This window comes from Ursus americanus, chromosome 11 (genome assembly GCF_024610735.1).
Source record: "Ursus americanus isolate L20-20 chromosome 11, mUrsAme1.1.p, whole genome shotgun sequence".
In the NCBI taxonomy this organism is placed as follows: domain Eukaryota; kingdom Metazoa; phylum Chordata; class Mammalia; order Carnivora; family Ursidae; genus Ursus; species Ursus americanus.
Window position 1 is genome coordinate 22,133,540 of NC_142137.1, and position 20,892 is coordinate 22,154,431.

The window sequence follows — 20,892 nt, forward strand, 5'->3', positions numbered from 1 at the left end:
CCATGTTCAGACATTTTGAAAACAGATTGGTTAGTTACATCGCCTTTATTTGTTCATTCTTTCCCTGTCATTGCTGTCTCCTCAAAGAAAACAGTAGACATATCTCTAACAGTCTACAGAAATAATGGTTAAAAAGACTCTCTTTGTAGGCCAGAGGAAAACTATCTGGAAGTAAGCCAACAGTTTTTTTCTTTTCCCTCAAATTGATTCTGTCCATGAAATGACCTAAAAACAATTTTTCCTGTATTAAGACTGAACAATATTCTCTAAATATCTGGGTGGGATTTTTCTTTAATGTTAAAAGATAATTCTAAAGTTCATTTGGGAGGATAAATAGGTTATAAATATAACTAATTTAAATATAAATTTTAAAATTTAAGTAATGGTACACTTTGCTTAACAGATATTAAATCTCTTATAAAGCTACAGTAATTAAAACCAGTAGATATCAGACCAAAATGAAGATAATGCAACATATTATATATCCTCAAAACATATTATAATATATAAAAAGTTAAACACACAGGAAGTAAACAGCAATATCAGTAAAAATATTGATTCTTTCACTTTGATAAATTAAGGAAAAAGATGTTTACATATTTATCTCATCACAGACACCAAAAAAATTTCACATGACTTAAAGTTTAAACATATAAAAATCAAGCCAGCAAAAAAATAAAAAAGAAGATGTATGTGAAGCTTTCTATGCCAACCGCACTCCTGGCTATGACAGCATAATTAGTCCTAGACATGCTCTCCTACCATAAATAGCTTAAAACTTGGCAAAACATATGAGGTAATTGTCCAAAATGATTAGATCTGCAAAGAAGCAGGAAAATGTGATCCCTAATCAAGGAAAACAAAAACAGTCAATAGAAATGGAAATAGGCAAGATTACCCACATTTGAGATTACCCAGATGTTAGAATTAGCAACAAAGATATTAAAACAACTATTATTATGTTCAAAAACATAAAAAGTGAATAAATAGTCTCAAGAAAGAAATTTTAAAAAGAACTAAATGAAAATTCTAGAGCTACAGGGGCGCCTGGGTGGTGCAGTCATTAAGCATCTGCCTTCGGCTCAGGGCGTGATCCCAGTGCTCTGGGATAGAGCCCGCATCAGGCTCCTCCACTGGAAGCCTGCTTCTTCCTCTCCCACTCCCCCTGCTTGTGTTCCCTCTCTCGCTGGCTGTCTCTCTCTGTCAAATAAATAAATAAATAAATAAATAAATAAATAAATAAATAAAAAGAAAATTCTAGAGCTACAAGATACAATGTGTGAAATGAAAAATGCAATGGATGGGCCAAAAATCAGATTGTAGACTACACAATAAAGGCTTAATGAACACAAAGAAAGATCAACAGAAATTATTCAATCTAAAAATGAAGAAAAATAGCAAAAGAAATAAAGAGCATAACTGACTTGTTGATTATGCATCCTAATTTATATACCCAATTTTGACAGGAATGTGATGACATTCATATTTCTAATTTGCATTTCTCTAATGGCTGATGATGTTGAAATCTTTTCATGTGCTTGTGATCTGTATGTCATCTTTCAACAGATGTCTCTTCATGTCATTCACCTATTTTCTATTTAGATTGTTTGGTGTTTTACTGTTGACTATTGACAGTTCTTGATATATTACATATAGATGCTAGTGCTTTGTCAGATATGTGATTTGCAAACACTTTCTCCTATTATGCACCTTGTCTTTTTATCCCTTTACTAGGATCTTTTGCAAAGCAAAATATTTGATTGTGATTAAGCCCCACTTATCATTTTTTCCTTTCATAAGCCGTGCTTTTAGTGTCTAGTTTAAGAACTCTGCTTACCCCTAAATATTGAAGATGTTCTGGAAAAGTTTTATAACTTAACATTGTACATTTAAGTTCATGATCCATTTGAGTTAATACTTGTGTAAGGTGTGAGACTTAAGTGAAGGTTCACTTTTTGGTCTACAGGTGTCCAATCACCCTAGCACCAACTGTTTAAAAAGCTATCTTTCCTTCATTGTATTGGTTATACACATTTGCCAAATATTAATGGGTATTTCTTGTGGGTCAATTTCTGAGTCCTCTCTTGACCTATCCCTCACCAATATCACACAGTCCTGATTACTACAGCAATATAATGAGTGTTAAAGTCAGGAGTGTTGATTTCTTCCACTTAATTCTTTTCCAAAATTGTTTTAGTTATTCTAGTCCCTTTGACTTTCCATATTAATTTTAGAATAATCTTGCCTGTATCTACCAAAACAAATTGCTGGGATTTTGGTAAGCAATGCATTGAATCCGTATACCAATTTGGGAAGAGGTGACATCTTAACTATGCTGAGTCTTCCAGTCAATCCTGAACACAGTTTTCTCTCATTTAGGTCTTTGATTTCTTCTATCAGCATTTATAGCTTTTCAGCATCTATGTCCTTTACATATTTTGTTAGATATATCCCTATTTCATTTTCTTTGAGCAATTGTAAGTGGTATTGTATTTTTAATTATGCTGTACACATGTTCATTGCTAGTGTATAGAAATACAATTAATTTGCATGTTTATTTTGTATCCTTTGCCTTTACTAATTCATTTTTAATTCCTTGGGATTCTCTGTGTGGGATTATGTGTACATAATATCTACAAACAAGGACAGTTTTATATCTTCCTTTTCGATACATATGCCTTATATTTCCTTTTCTTGTCTTATTGAACTGGCTGGAACTTCTACTACATAGTAAATAAAATTGGTGATAGTGGAAGTACTGGTCTTGTTCTAGACCTTAGGGAGGAAGCATTCAATATTTCATCAAAAAGTATAATGTTAGCTATAGGTCCTACATAAATGTTTTTTATTAAGTTGAGGAAAACTCCCTCTAGTTCTTTTTTTTTTTTGAGAGCTTTTAGTCATGAATGAGTGTTTAATTTTGTCAATTGCTTTTCCTGAATCAATGATATGACCGCGTGATTTTCTTTACCAGCCTGTTCATGTAATATATTACATCATTTGATTTTCAAACTGATCCAGTCTTATAACCCTAGAATAACTCCATTTGGTCTTGGTATATAATTCCTTCATATATTGGTGAATTCTATTTGCTAATATTTTCTTAAGCATTTTCATATTTATATGCATGAGGTATGTTGGTCGGTAGTTTTTTCTTTTTAAAATCTTTTGTATTTCTTTTTTACCTGGTTTGGTATCAAAATAATACTACCTACATAAAATTAGTTGGGTAGTGTCCCCTATTCTTCTGTTTTCTGGAATAGATTATGTAGAATTGGTGTTAATTCTCCTTTAAATATTTGATAGAATTGTCCAGTGAAACCATCTGGGCCTTAAAAAATCCTTTTTCAGTTTGTTTGGTTTTTTTAATTTCCAATTCAATTTCCCTTATATTTATAGAAATATCCACATTAGCTATTTGATACTGGATGAGTTATGAAAGTTTGTATTTCTCAAGAAGTTGATTGATTTCATCTGTCTTGTCAAATTTATGTTTGTAAAGTTGTTCATAGTATTTATTACCTTAGAATTGTTTTTGATATTTATAGGGTCTGCAGCAATAACTCCTGTTTTATTTCTGATATTGGTGGGTTTTTTTTTTCCTTTTTCTTTGACAACCTTGACAGAGCTTCATCAATTTTATTGATTTTGTCAGAGGATGAACTCTTCCTTTGACTGACATTTTCTATTATTTCTCTTTTTTAATAAAATTTTTATTAATTTCTGCTCTTATATATATATTATTTCCTTCCCTCTGCTAGCTTTCAGTTTATTTTCCTCTTTCTTTTCTAGGATGTTTAGGTATGAAGTATAGATTACTAATATGAGACAATTCTCCTTTCTAATATATACATTTAGTACCATAGATTTCCTTCTCAGCACAACTTTAGGTTGTGCCTCTCAAATTTCGATATGTTGCATTTTTAATGTGTTGTATTTTCATTTTCATTCAGTCCAATGTACTTTTATTTTCCTTAAGACTTTCTTCTTAAAGTCCTTAAGTCTCTCTCCTTGAACCAAGGATTATTTATGTATATATATTATGTTTTAAGTATGTTTTTTAGTTTCCAAGTATTTGGAGACTTCCCTACTATCTTTCTGTTATTGAATTCTAGTTTGAGTCTATTGTGGATGGAGAAAACCTACTATGATTTCAATTCCTTCACATTTGTTAAGGTTTATTCAATGTCCTAAGATATTGTCTATCTTGTATATCTTCCATGGGCACTTGAAAAAAAGTGTATTTTGTTGTTGATGGATAATCAGGTCTCGTTGGTTGATGTTTCTGTTAAATTTTTCTATATATTTGCTAAATTTTTGTCTAGCTCTATCATTTTAAGAGAGGGATACCTAAGTCTCCAACTATAATTGTGGATTTGTCTATTCACTTTTTCAGTTCTATCTTTTTTGCTTCATATATCATGTGGCTCTATTATTTGGTGTATAAACATTGGGATTGCTATGTGCTCTTGATGGATTGGTCCTTTTATCATTGTGTAATATCCCCCATCTCTAGCAATTTTACTTTTTGTTCTGAAGCATACTTTATCTGATTATATTGTCAATCCTGCTTTCCTTGGTTAATGTTTGCATGATATATCTTTCTCTATCCTATTACTTTTAGCCTCCCTATATGTTATACTTGAAGTGATTTTCTTTGAAACAGCATATACCTGGATCAGGGTTTTTAATTCAACATGCCCATATGTGTCTTTTAAATGATGTACTTACACTATTTACACCTAATCTAATAATTGATATGTTAGAGCTTACATCTGCTATTTTATTTTTAGCCTTCTGATGCTCTGCTTTTTATCCTCTTATTTTCTTTCTCCTGCCTCCCTGTCGGTTACTTAATCATTTTCAAATTTTATTTTCTGTTATCTATAGTGTTTGTAAGTGCATCTCTTGGTATAGCTTTTTTAGTGGTTGCTTTGGTGTTCCATTTTATATATATACATATGTATATGTATACACACACACACACACACACACACATAACTTATCAGGTGCCATTATTATACCACTTTGAGTAAAGTACAGAAATCTTATCCCCTCCAATTATAATAAAACTGCTTTAAATATTTTATCTAGTTACTCTTAAAATCACATCAGTGTTATAATTTGTGCTTCAGCCATTTAACATAATTAAGGAAACTCAAGAGTAAGGAGAAAATCTGATATATTTATCCATATGTTTGCTTACCATGTTTATTCTTCCTTTCTGATGTTCCAAGATTCTCTTTTATTGTTTCCTTTCTTTTTAGAGAACCTCCTTTAGTCATTCTTTTAGAGTATGTCCACTGGCATCAAATTCTTTAAGTTTTCCATCACCCAAGAATATCTTGATTTTTTCCCCTTCATTTCTGAAGGATATTCTCATTGAGTGTAGAACTGTGCATTGATAGCTCTTTTTTTTTTCCAGCAATTGAGATATGCCATGCCACTTCTTTATGGCTTCTATATTTTCTGATGAGATGTCCAACTCCAATTATTTACCCCAATAGGAAAGGTGTCAGTTTTCTCTTTCTGGTTCCAAGATTTTTTCTCTTTCATTAGTTTTCAGAAGTTTGCTCATAATGTGTTTTTGTGTTTATTGTTTAATATTTACTCAGCTTCTTGAACGTGCAGGTCTATGTCTTCTGTCACATTTGCAAAATCATCAGCTATTATTTCTTAGAATACTTAGAAAACTTTTTCAACCCTATTCACATTTCCTTCCAGGATTCTAGTAACATGAGTATTAAATCTTTTGTAATAATTCCACAAGTGCCTGTGCTTCAGATTATGTAATTTCTATTGTTCCTATTTTCCAGCTCTCTAATTCTTTCCTCTGTTTCTTCAGTTCTGCTCTTTAGCCACAGATTGAGGTTTTTTAAATTTATCTTATTGCATTTGTAAGCTATAAAAATTCTATTTGGCTCTTTTTCATCTCCTTGTTGAGGATCTCTATTTGTTCATTTGTTTCAAGCTTGTGCATTGAAGCATTTTTATGATATCTACTTAAACTCTTTGTCAGCTAGCTCTAACATATCTACCATCAGTGTTGGCATCTATTGGATATCATTTCTCATTCTGTTTGAGATATGATTTTTGGTATAATGAGTGGTTTTCTATTCAAATCTTGACATTATGGGTATTATGTTATGAGACTCTGGATTCTATTTAAATCCTTCATCTTAGATAGCTTCCTCTGTTACCATGCAAGCTGGCAAAGAAGTTTGCCTCCTCATTACTGCCAGATGAGGTAAGAAGTCCAGGTTCCCAGACTGGCATCTCTTGACATCCAAAAATCATCCTTATTCCTGCTGGGCAGGGGTGGGATTCATGGCTCCCCATATGGCTTCCCTGACAACACAGGGAGGGAGCCTCATTAATGCTGAGAACTGATGTAAGTCTTGACTCTCTGTTTGGATTCTTCAGACAACCTACCCAGTAATTAAGGGAAGGGGGTACCTTATTACTACTAGATGGGGCTCTCTAAGTGGTCTCCATTGACATAACAAAGGAAGGGGGAAGAGGATAACTACTTTCCACCAGTAGGGAGTGAAAATTCTGGCCCCTTACTAGTCCTTTATGACAACACCCCAGCAGAGATGGAGAAGGTAGATTAGAATGCCACACTGTGCCCTCTGATGAAGTTGGAATCAAGGCCTTTGTTGGAATGGGTGGGAATAAGGGCCAGAGATTTTTCTGTGGTGTTTTCCTGTATTAGAGCTGTTATTGTTTAAAATTTTTCTATCTTGATAAGCTAGCCTTTTCCTAGTCCCCTAGCTGGACAGTGGGCTTTTGTTAGGGCTTCCATTGCCGTGCCCATACACCTGTCTGGGTAGTAGTCTTCTTCAGCTCCAAGTATTGGAAATATGAGGAAGGAATAAAACCCCAAGGGATCTCACCACAATGTGATTGCCTGGATTTGAGGTTCCTGGTCAGTCTACCATCTACTCTCCTCCTTCAGAGTCTTCTTGTATTTGTTTCTTTGTTTTTTATAAAATGCCCAGGGTTGTTAGTTGTATTTAATGGGAGAATTATGGCAAACTATATTCCATTTTCTCAGAACAGACACACACATACACCAGAAATTGACTTTTGGCAAAGACACCATGAGAATTCAATGGAGGGAAAAGAGCTTTCAACAAATGGTGGTGGGCCACCTGAATAAACACATGAATGATAATAAAACAATCTCTGCTTCATATCTTCCACAAAATTAATTCAAGATGGATCATAGATCTAAGTGTCAAAGGTAAAGCTAAAAAATCTTGTAGAAGAAAATAAAAGAGAAATTCTTAGTCACCTTGTGGAAGACAAAGATAGAGACAGAAAAAATATATGTCCTTAAGGAAAAAATAATAATTAAACTTTACAAAAATTAAAAACTACTCTTCAAAAGTCACAATTAGGAAAATGAAAAGGCAAACCAGAGACCAAGAGAAAATATTCATAAAACATATATCTGACAAATGACTTGAGTTCAGAATATTTTAAGGATTACTACAATTAATAATAAAAATAAACAACCTAAATAAAAGTGTGCAGGATATTTAAACATACACTTGATTTATAAAAAAGATAAATGGTGAATAACACATGAAAAGGTATTTAATGCTATTTTGCATTATGGAAATGCAAATTAAAACTACATTGGAAAGCCATTTTCCTACACTGGAATGGCTAAATGAGAAAAAAAAAATGACAACAGATGTATGTGAAGATAAAGAACAACTGGAATTCTCACACATTGTTGATGAGATATACATAAAATGGTTTAACCACATTGGAAAATGACTTGGAAGTTTCTTATTACATTATGTATACACTATGACCCAACAATTTCACTATCAGTTATTTATCCAATAGAAAATAAAATACACACACACACATACACACAGATTTGTACAAGATTGTTTATATCAATGTTACTCACAATAATAAAAAGCTGGAAGCAACTCAAATGCTCATCAGCAGAAGGTTATGTTAAAAAAAGGTATGATGTATTTTTATAGTGGAAGACTATTTGTCAATAAAAATAATTAACTTTTAATACATTCAACAATGTAACAAATGTAGCATAAACACTATGTTAAGCAAAAAAAGAAAAAAAACAGAAGTTTGTCATTTTACTGTATGTAAATTTTACCACTGTAAAATGATGTGGTTAAGTCTTTTACAGTCTGTATAAAACCAATAGAATAAAGTCATAAAGGAAAAGACTGACATAGTACATAAATATTTAAAAAATGTGGTTCTTTAAAATAATTACATAAATATAATTGAGAGAAAAATATTTACAGCAAACATGACAAATGGTTAAAATAATTAATATTTATAGACAACATAAAAGTAAGAAAAACATTTTTTTTAAAGATTTTATTTATTTGACAGAGAGAGACAGAGAGAGAGGGAACACAAGCAAGGGGAGTGTGAGAGGAAGAAGCAGGCTTCCCACCCAGCAGGGAGCCCGATGCGGGGCTCAATCCCAGGACCCTGGGATCATGACCTGAGCCGAAGGCAGACGGCTGAGACACCCAGGCGCCCCAAGAAAAACATTTAAACTCCAATAGACAAACAGCTAAAACTCATAAATAATTTACAAAGGAGAAAATGCACTTAAGCAAATATGGCTAACCTATACTCTTTTCCAACTCATCCGTCTTTTGCTTTCAAATCCTAGGACACTATTTTCAGCCATCTTGCAGGTGGCCACGGGACACAACTTTCACAAGAAAAATACTTGTCTCGGGGCGCCTGGGTGGCACAGCGGTTGGGCGTCTGCCTTCGGCTCAGGGCATGATCCCAGCGTGATGGGATCGAGCCCCACATCGGGCTCCTCCGCTATGAGCCTGCTTCTTCCTCTCCTACTCCCCCTGCTTGTGTTCCCTCTCTCGCTGGCTGTCTCTTTCTCTGTCGAATAAATAAATAAAATCTTTAAAAAAAAAAAAAAAGAAAAATACTTGTCTCTTTTCTTCTTTTTCCTACCTTTCTGGCATCTTTCTACCAGGAACAATAAAAACTGAGTTGGTAGCACAGCTGCCACCTTGTGATCATGAAGCAACAAGAATGAGAGCAAAAGCCAGGAAGCTTGGAATGGCAGAGTGAAACATAAAAATATCTTGGGTTTCTAAGGTTATTTCCATGCAGTTGAATCATTTTGTTATGTGAAAATGTTATATGAGAAAAATAATATTCACATTTGTTTAAACCCACAATTACTGAGTTTTCTGTTATTTTGACCAAAGACATTCTTTACCAATACACTAATCAACATTTGAAAAGCCTTCAATATAAAGAATAGTAAAGCAATGCAACAAGAATATTTTAAAATATTTCATTTCCTGACATATCAAAACTGCAAATATTTTTAAGAACCGAAACAACTGAACAGGATGAATTAAAATAAGAAAAATTTTAAAATTTACTTCCACAGGGAATGCAAATTTAGACCTCTAATTTTGGAGATCACCATGATAATATGTAGAGACCCACAAATGTTGGTGCTTATAATCTAGTTTATTTTTTTTATTTATTTATATCTTGACATTTTATAACACAGAATTCTATCTGGTTATAGTTGCCATTCAAGAACAATGGTTTATGGGGGTGCCTGGGTGGCTCAGTTAGTTGAGCCTCCAACTCTTGATCTCAGCTCAGGTCTAAATCTCTGGATCATGAGTTCAAGCCCCACATTTGGCTCCACACTGGGCATGGAGCCTACTTAAAACAGAAAAAAGAAAAAAGAATAATGACTTATGTTTTTCTCCTCTCTCTTTCATTTCTCCAAAAGATTTATTTTATATTGGGAAGGAACGGATTTTCGAGGAGAAAAAACGTGGAGCAGAGAAGTATGGAATAGCAAGTAAGTACAAATGTAAGTGGTTTTGCTAATAGTTTTATAGTCACAACAAATTAGTACAGAGAATGCCCTGTACAAAACAACAAAATGAAGATAGAATATCATCTACATCCCTGCAAATCAAGGATTCTGGGAAACATAGTTCCTAAAAAAAGATTCTAGGAATTGCAGTTCCCAGAGTGCAGAATAAAGCACTTAATGAGAAAAGCCAATCCAATCCCATACAGAAACAGTTAAATGAACTGTGGATACAACTGCAATTCAGAAGAGCATGTTTCAACCCCTAATATCCTGAGATACCCTTCAAAATGTGGCATTCCATCATTGAGGCAAATAGAGTATTATATAATCTCTTGGAAAGTCATAAGTTATGAAAGATTCTGCCACAACAGAAACCCATTTAATGTTGCCTATCCCACCTTTGCCCAAAGTCAACTGACATGAAGAATATACACTAGGAAGTAGTAATGCATTACATAAATATTAAGTTATTTACAGAATTTTTAACAATATGGGAAATATGTTATAAAATATATACAAAATAGGAATTTAAAAGGCATAAGATAAAAATGTAAATAGAACATTTCTCTCCTAAGCCCCGGATTATTGATTTCCACATCTCCTGGAATTTACCCACTCCTCCATGGAAAAAAATGGCTTTTCTAAAAAGTGATCATTTAAAGTATGCAATTCCTCCCACCACCATCTGTATAATGTAAACTTCATAAGAAAGAGACATTGTCTATCTTATTCACAGGTATATTTCTAGTGCCTAGAAAAGTTCTTAATATTAAAAAAAAATTTTTGAACAAATGAGTGAATTTATGCATGCAACTGGAATAAATGAATGAATAAATGAGTTGTTATTATGATAGAGCTTCTGTCATCTCATAGGAAAGATATCCAATGAGACAGTGAAATCTGCTTTAGAGAGATGTTTCTGGGTTCATAGAAATGGTGAATAACCATTAACTAGACAATGGAGAGAACAGGGAACGTTGAGGAAGAGAGAACCACCTGGGGAGAGATTTGGGATGATTGTGGGTTGCAGAGAAATCAATGTGAATAAAGAACGGTCTTTGTAGTGAAGTTAGCCATAGTACAATTGAAAGGACAAAGTTTAAATAACAAAAGATCTTATGTGTCATGACAAGGAGTTGAGATTTTTACAATTTCTGCAATTTAGACAGGAGTGTCTAAAATGAGAGACAAAGTTGGAGGCAGAACAGCCAATAATTGCATTGAACCAGATGAGAAATAAACAGGGAAGGACTTAAGATACTGGCAATATGAATAGAAAAAAAGAGGAGGGGTCTTGACACAGAACATGGCAAAAATGACAGCATTTCATCACAAGTTGAATACAAAGAATTAGGAAATAAAAGAAAATATTATGACTAAAAGCCTCAGTAGACAGCAGTGTTACACAATAAGAAGGGAATAATAACCATCATAACTGAAGATATGAATATTGGCTTCTGTTCCTTGAGTTCGTATTACAGAAGCAAGTACGAAGCCTGAGGACTTCCTCTTTGTCTTCTCATGCCCAGGTTAGCTATCAATGACCAATCACAAATCCCCTTCCTGATGAGCTTGGACATTGCTTAATAATCCTTCCTGGGAGAACACTCCAATAATCACGATCAATCAGACTCAACATGCCTTAGTCCCACCGTATGTCCAACACTCAAATAAAACCTTTGGGTATATAACCTTTATTAATCCTTGCAACATAGTTCATGAGTACTATTGTGTTCATTTTACAAATGAGGAAACTGATGATTAGTGTAGTATAGAAGCAAGATAATCACCCCAAGTGTCTCAGTCTCTATAGTTTGCACACACACAATCCTCCCCTTAAAACCCACTTTGCACAGTTCCACATCTACTCTTGGAGTGAAACAGATAACAGTCTATACAACAAAGCCTTCCCAATATCTAGGTATTTCTGGGATATTTGGTAAAGATTTCTAGTAGGCATTTTGACACATAGGTCTGTGGTTCAGGAACACTACATGAGCTCCAAAGCTAGATGTGGGAGTCATGAGCATGCAAGTGGTGGTTTAAGCTACAGGTGTAGATGCAATCACCAAAGGACAACTATAGAGTGAGAGGAGAGGAGAGGAGAGGAGAGGAGAGGAGAGGAGAGGAGAGGAGAGGAGAGGAGAGGAGAGGAGAGGAGAGGAGAGAGGACAGGAGAACAGAGTGAAGAGCAGGATGTGCACATGGACCCATTTAATGAGAGAATTCCAGGCTTGTCAGAGCTGCTGGGAAGAGATGCTCTTTTCCACTGTTTGGATGAGAGATCACCATGTGGAATCTGGGCCTGAGAATAATGCCCTGGAAAGCAGACCAAGGATACGAAGAGATTCAGTGTTGCACCCAGACCTAACCCTTCAAGTATGTAAACCAATAATTCTAGTTTTTTATCTAAGCAAATTGTACTGGGATTTCTGATACAACTGAAGATCCTGACCCCTTCTCACCAAGATGTTGAAAGTGTCAAATGATAAAACCAATGAAAAAAGAAATGATAAGAATTTCTGTCATATAAATTTCCATCATCATTAGTAAGCACTTCTTCAGTGACCTCTCAGGTTGTGAATTCCAGGCTTTCTGTCTGTAAGGCCATCTTAAACTGGCCATGCAAGAACTACTTGGGTACCATTTTTCTTCCCTACATGGATCATGTCCCGTCTAGCTGGAGGATGTTGAAGATGTTATCAGACCATGAACAGTCCAAGGAAAGGGTCCACGGTTTAAGAATTTTATTCATGTTACTACTGACTGAGTCTATTATTGACAGTATCCAGCACATTGAAGAAGCACCACACATGCTTATACAATGAAGATGATGTTAGAAGTTCTTCCTGATGTGCAGTACACATCATCCATTTAAGATAAAATTTCCAGGCTCCAAAGAAAATCCCTGATACTTTTGCAGACAGACCTCCTAATGCTTCACATAGATGTGACTGATACCAACGTTTTCATACATTACACTTATATTGTTTGTCATAACTGCATAAATAAGTCATTATAGAAGCTAGAATTAAGGATTTGAACATCCCTCATATCCCAATGTCTAAGTTGAAACTGTGATGCATCTTGCTTGGAAAGAAGGGACTTTTTTATGAAAAATTGTTTTACTATGCATGATGAATGTCATGGAGTTACAATTTTCCAACCTTGCCAGGCCCGGTGATTTCCTTTTGCTCTATTACATTGCTGCTAACGTGTGCGCTAAAGTCTTGTATAATACACAGCTTGCCAGGTGTAGCTGAGTTAATTTTGTTAAAATCTCAGATTCACTCTTTTCTCTCATTGGTATTCATTATAATGAAGACCTACACTCTGTGTTAATTTTCAATTCCCAAGGTAGAGTTTTTCAGTGTTATGAGGTGAACCTAATTCCTTGGTTGGCCATTAAACACCTGTGCTTAAATCATGGGCTTCTTGCCTCTTCTCTGTGAAATAATTTCTGGATTAGCACTGCATTCTGAATATCCTGAATTTTATGTGTTATCTAACCTCATGATCTCAATCTTTACTGACCAAACAGGCAAACTTTGGCACTAAGAATGAATGAGGCTGAGTGAGAAGTAACAATTTCAACAGATTTTATTCTTTTTGGTGACACAAAACTAAATGCATCCATGCTCTCTAAGACACACTGTTTGATCAGGAAGAAGGCAAAAGCATTCTAATCTTTCCTCACAATGCCCTTCAGAAACATTAGCGTGTGTGCATGCATATGCTGTTATCTTTTGAAACTAATAAAAATCAGTCACTGAGGAAATGTAGTAACATCCATTAAAGGCAGAGCTGTTCACAGTCTGTGATGCTCACCATGTGCAAAGATGTACAGTGAGGAAAATCTCACCAGGTGGAACCCATGGACTATAGAATCTTCCTCACAAAAGCTGGGAAAAAACGTTTTTGTACAACGTGACATTTCATAGAACACATTCAAGTTAGTACCCTCATGAGGCGAAAAGCCCATAAACCAAAAGTTTCAAGCAGAACATGATTTTGGAAAGGACAGAGAATAGTAACTACACTCCACTGAATGAAGTGATGTTTCTTCTGATATGAAATTATAGGCTATATTATTGAACAATAATCCAAGGAAGAAATAAATTTTATTAAAGAAAGAAAATAGAAATGACTTTATACTTTCCCAATAAAATATGAATTATTAAAAATTCCATGAAGTTATTAGTGTCTTTATCTGAATATCAGATACTAAGAAAATCAGAGGCAATTTTATTTCAAAAATAAATTTCACTTTTCTGGAAAATCCACTTGGTGCAAATGAAGTCTGGGGTTTTATCTTCTTGTCTGTTTCCTACAGGGACTACCACATGATGTGCTGCATGTAATAAATGTTCCATGCAGATGTAATGATGATTGATTAAAAAACCCAGGTCAGAGGTCAATTTGGCCATGAAGTCCTGCTTCATTCCACCTTCCTCACTTTAAAGATTCCATAACACAGCCCTTGCTTCTCCCATTGGTTATGTTCTAGAACTCTGTCTTAGGCAAAGATTCAACCTTCTTCATCTTTGCATTACGGCAATATTTTACACACCACAGGTGCAGACTCAGTTTATACAGACAGAATGAAATCATTGAACAAATAACCATAGACCTCACCCATTTATATTTGTGTCAATTTTCATTTTCTCAAGATTAATACTCCCAATCCTTCTGAAAGAGGTCTCTGGAAGAGGGAAATAACTTCAAAGAGAAAGAGGAACAGACTAAAGAAAACACTAGAGCAAGGAGCTGCTACAGGCATCATCACTACCTGCTATTCAGCAATATTACTTTACAGATAAATCAACGGAAGGTCAGATTAATTAAGTAGCTGGTCCCAAGCCACTTGACAGCAGCATCAGAACTGAAACTGAGTGCTCTGATGGTTATGTTGGAGCACTTTTCACTCTATTCTGCTGATGCTGAAAATGTAAATCGTACCAGGACTTGGAGTGTGTATTTTCTTTCCTTTATTTTGTATCATTTACTTGCCACCCACATTTGATTCTATATGCCCTTTTCCCAAACTCCCTACATAGAAAATATATACACTAAAAATAAAAGAAAAGAAAAAAGAAGAAAAGAATAAACAAATGAATGAGATGGAAATGAATGCTATCCTATAAGTTCTTCTTGCTATTCCTTTAAAATGTTCTTTTATTTTTAAGCTTTCCCTAAGAATGTGTATGCCTTATCTCCGGAGTTAGTTGAAAACAGGAGCAATGTCATATACTTGTTTCTATCACCGTATCAGCTGGCACTGAAGTATGTCTCTAGGACTGTTTTAGGCACTGAGGGTCATAAACGAAATGTCACAGCAGGCAAATTAAGGATATATTGAACACATTAGTTAAGTCAGGAATTAAAAATGAGTAAAGCTCAACAACTGTAAGGAAATTACCTAAAATTTGGCCATCAGAAAAAATCTAAAAATCTTAAAAATGGAAACATTTAATTTCAAAAGTATTTATGGAGGTTTTTGTGCCTTTGAGTTTGTTTTATTTTTTCTTTTAAAAAAAATGAATTACATGTAACATAGAGCAGGAGATAAGATAAAGTAATCTTTCTCAGTGCTGAGATTCTCTAAGGCATTTAACCCTGCTATGTTGAGGGAGAAAAAAGCAATGATCAAGAAAACCAAATAAGATGTTACATGAATGTGCTATGAACAACATCTGGCCCAAAGTAACCTCTCAATAAATATTAGTCATAATTATAAGAAACCAGTTGGGAACAAGACAGGCACAGTCTTAGGCCTCAAAGACCTCAAATGTTTGTGCTATTTAATTTTAACTTGGAAATTCAAGGTTAAACCAAAAGTAGTATTGCTATTTACTTTATGTTTAAACCTAAAAGGAATACAAAGGAAATAAGAAGACCAGAGCAGGTGGCTTAAAATTTAATTACAAAGAAAAGAAAAACGTTCAGTATCATTTTCTGACCTCTAAATTAATTCCCAATTTTAAAAAAATGATCCAAACCTTTAACAACCTCTAAATTTCATCCAAGGGAGAAAAAGTCAATCTTGTCGCCAATGCAAAGAATAATGTCGCTAGCCTTACAAATCCTGTAAAAGGTTTTTAAAGATTTTATTTATTTATTTGACAGAGAGAGAGACAGCCAGCGAGAGACGGCACACAAGCAGGGGGAGTGGGAGAGGAAGAAGCAGGCTCATAGCGGAGGAGCCTGATGTGGGGCTCAATCCCAAAACGCCGGGATCATGCCCTGAGCCGACGGCAGACACTTAACGACTGAGCCACCCAAGCGCCCCTAAAAAGTTTTTAAATATGAAATTCCTGCAATGATATAAACCTAAAACTTTACCCACATAAACACACACAAACACACGCACACGTGTGCACACACACACACAAGGGAATATATAGAGGACTCTGACTACGGTTGTTTCTATAAGATGTTGAAGTGATTAGCAATTCTGGTATATTCATTGGCAAAATATATCCTTAAAAAGACTTATTTAAAATAAAAGACTTTAATTATAGAAACTTTTAAATTATAGAAAATACATAAATTTCTTGCAAATATTTGCCATTATAATTGGTTCTTTTCAAAATTGTATTCAATTTTTTAAAAACTTGATGTAGGCTAAGGCAGCAAAGGAATGTGAAAATTGTACATAGTTGGTGGTGGTCCATGTGGTTTTTTTTCTTCTTTAATTTCCTTTATAAGGCAGCTTGGCAATAAATAAAATGAGCAAATAAAAATGCCTCATATGTTTTAATTTCAATTTGCAAATTCACTTTTTGAAAAAACAGAATTTATAGCCAACTTTTCCAAATCAGATCACTCATCTTTCAAAGCAAACCACGTCTCCAGACAATCTAAAACCTAGCAATTTTGCCACTTTCACTGTCAACCAATGCTTCTACAGAAATGCTGTCAATGTTTATCAAGTCTATTTTTTTTTCTTAAGTTTATGAAGTTGTTCAAATGACACAGTATTTTAATTTATGGGTAAGAGATCTATAGGGTTTAGTGTATATAAACTACAGCAGAGAGATCACTATTTCATATTCTAAACTCCTAACTTCCTCTTTCAGCATAAGTGGACACATTTCTCTTCTACGTTAATGAATTTTTAAAGTACCAATATGGCAACTCCAGGTGGTGTGGTTAGCTGTAGATAATCGCCCCTCAGAGCACACCTTTATCTCTCAGAGGGGATGACTGCCAGATGCATCATGCCTTCCTGCTTACATACATGCTAATGGCCACAACCACAAACATTTGTAAGGCACGAGCAGCATACAGAATATATATGTTTTGCCCATTTGTTAATTATAAAAGCCACTAACACTATTGGCAAGGGTGTGTACACTTTTACACTGTCACCATAATTACGAAGTTTTAGTATGTGGTTTTGTGTTGCGACACCATCGATCAAAGTCCATTCTTGACATGTGTAGCAGAGGCAATATGTTCCACATAAGTTACTTCTGGAATTGTATTACTTACTGTACTGGAGTCCCATCACGTAGCTCTATTGCACCAACTTTCCCTGCCCTGCTGCTGCCTGAGCTGTGTCCACTTTTACATCCTCTCAAGCATGCACAAGGTGGGGCAATGTGGTAGGAAAGACCATTTTTTCAGGAATTATATTTTATTGGTTAATATGCAAAACTGTAAATTTGGTTTTCTAGGTTTCGTTTAAATACTACAATCTTCTAAGCACCTTAGTTTATTTGGAACATATACATCATATAACTGGCTTTTAAAAGACCAAGAAAGTTTGTGTAGTTCCTTTCATGATTTACTTAAAAACAACTGGTGAGCAATATCAAATATTTATCTTCTTTAAGGGAGATGCAATGCCTATTTCCTGTCATTCACTGCTCTATAAAACAGGCTTTTGGCAGGTGACAGTCCTTGTGAAAGGAGAAAAAACTTCCTTAAACAAAGAAAGGACAGAAAGTTGAGACAATTTCTTTCCTGTGCTTAATTCCACATTGAATTTGCACAAGTATTTCAAGGGCAGAATGAGGGTTGAAAATGGAAACTGACAAAATGATAAAATAAGTTGGTTGAAATTTGACGGAAAAATTAGAGTACCCTTCAGTGATGCTAAAGAAAGCAATGTGTATATCGCACATGAAGCACAGCAAGAAGAAAAGCCTTCTCTAATTGCGAGGAGAAAAAAAATCTAACTATTGCCAAATTTAATTTCCTTCCCAGAATTTAACTAACTGCCTAAGATTTGACATGCTACATCAGTGCATTATGAAGATCTGTCACAATTACTGTCAAATGCACAATGTTCTCCTCCAAAAAGCTTTTGAATTAGATCTATTTCAAAATAAAGCAAGGAAACTGACCTAGCACATGTTTATATCAAGGGATATATTGTTTGAAATAAATCTTTTACCATCATATCCTTCAAGTTGGGGAACTGGATGAGTAAATTCATTCATTTCTAATCTGCTTCAACACAAATGGAAATCCCAGAATTATAAGAAAAACCAGGGCAAGAGGAATAACTAATATATGCACTTTCACCTTCTGTAAGATTGTAAAAGTTATAATAATTTTTCTAACAGAAACCAATTGAATATTGTCCAAGTCCTTTTAATATTATTTTAATATAATAAAATGGTACATATGCATGTATATATATCAAAATTATCTATAATATGTAGGCTAGACAGATGAGATAGATGAGAGAGAGAGAGAGAGGGAGAAATACAGAGAGACAGACAAACTTGGTTTCTCAAGGCAAAAAGGCCTGCAACTTAATTGCAAATGACGGATTGAGATCAAGTGAGCAGGCCAAGTATCTATGCAGATGCATAAGTAAATTTACACATTTTCTTCTAAAATAAAATCAAATTCATCACTGACTTGTGTGCTTTTTCTGAAGTCTAACTGAAACTAAGTGATTTTATTACATGTGTTCCTACTCTATGATCCCAAATTTTCTATCTGTAATTAAAAGTTTCTAAAGATACTTGTTACTTCCTTGGGGAATGAGCCAGAGGTCCATTCCCTAACTAGAATATTTCTTCTGCCAGGAGGAGTGTGAAAAGATACAATCGCTAAAACATTATAATGAAAAATTAGAACACCCATTATTCATATTAATAGAATCACCAGCTCATAGATGACTTTCAAGTCCATTATCATAGCATCTGAAGAGTTCATGATTCCAGGGAGGAAGCCAAATCTTAAAAATATACATCCTGGAGAGTGCTTGACAGTACAACCTTTGTGAAATGATAGAAGAAAGAATTACAATCACTTTTTCAGAATGTCATGGTTCAAAAGAAAGGTGACAGTGGAATAGATTACCCCAGAGAGTTGGAAGGTGACATTAACTCTCTCACACGCATATCAGTTCATCAGAGAGCAAAAGGTATTTCTTTCCAAAAACAGCCGCAGAGACCTTTGTGTAATGAATCAATGGGTTAGCCCATTTCCAGTGGTCTCCAACACATTATAAAGATTTGCATTAATTAGGACCTTTATTTGTATCTGATCCAAGAACCTATGGAATAAACACACACACACACACACACACACACACACACACACACACACACACACAATCTGCTCTTTATAGACACAACTCCCTGAGCAAAGTGCTACTGCCATAAACATGTCTGCCCTTGTGTTGTCTTACATCTTATTTTAAGTCAGTATGTTTATGCTAATTTATGAAGTCTTAGAGGACTGGAATCTCTTCTATATATGGCTGTTTACAAAGCATCAACACAACACCACAAATTTTAGGTATTTAGCAAATGACTTTTGATGGTGATGGTGATGCTGACTTTTTAAAGAAAAACTTTCTTAACTAACTCAGCTTGGTTGAGATGTTCCTTCTCTGTGCTCCCGCAATGCCCAGTGAACATATTAGTCACTGCTCCTATAAAAGTCTTATTTACTGATGTGTCTGCCTCTCTTTCTGGATTTTGAACTACCTTGAAGACACAAATTATGTCTTACTTATTTCAGGATCTCCAACACCTAGTGTGTAGCCCATCATTTGTACTTAATGTATGTTGGTTTAATTGGTTGTTGACTCCATCGGCCCCTCCCAAGATGCTGCCTCGCATAATAGTTATATACATAGATGCTTGAGTTTTGTGAATCATCCTCTGTGTTAGAATTATAACTTGAAATATGGTTCTCTTGCAAAGTCAGGAGCAGTTAAAAGCAGCAATGGAAGGAGAAAAGTCCTTGGATCACCATCAAGGTATTTACTGTGTGACTATAACCAGGAAGCTAGCGCATGATTTTTAAAAAAGCCACCCTTCAGATGTAAGCTCTACAGCCCGCCACCAATGACACCTACAGAGATACACAGGGTCAGGCGCATTATTCTTCTACCTTCTATTTTCCTTATCTTCAACTTTGGTCCATCATTTGATCCCCAAACATTGATGGAACAGTGGAGCTGATGATTACATCCATACCTCAAAATCACTACAGCTTTTTTCTAGAGAACACAGGTGACAAATACTGGTAAAGGGGGAAGGAACATCCACATATAATTTTGATATAGTCATTGACAAGGTTAGTGGCCTTGTTGCCTCTTTTCATAAAGGATCCTAGAAGAAAGGACTGTGGACTGGATAGGAGTTTTATTTATAATTAAGTATACAAATGTGCCCTATATACATGGCTAACGTTCTTCATTCTCTACCTGATTAGAATATAAAAGTTATAGCTTCATAGAAAGAGTAATTTGGGGAGGTTTTTATAATTTCCCATATCCCTAATACAGTACCTTAGCTGCTATATATCCTGAGCCCTGAATACCTGTGCCAATAAACACTCCCAGATATATTCATCAATTATTACCTCATACTCCACTGATGCAGACACAGAACTGTTGTTTATAGTTTGGAAACGTTGGCATGGAGATGTGAAAGAACCCTCCCAGCTTGGGTGACTCCACTGTTACACTGCCTAATTGCAGACCATAAAATACATGGATGGATGGGATTTAAAATTTCTTAACATGGATTGGTTTCAGCATATCC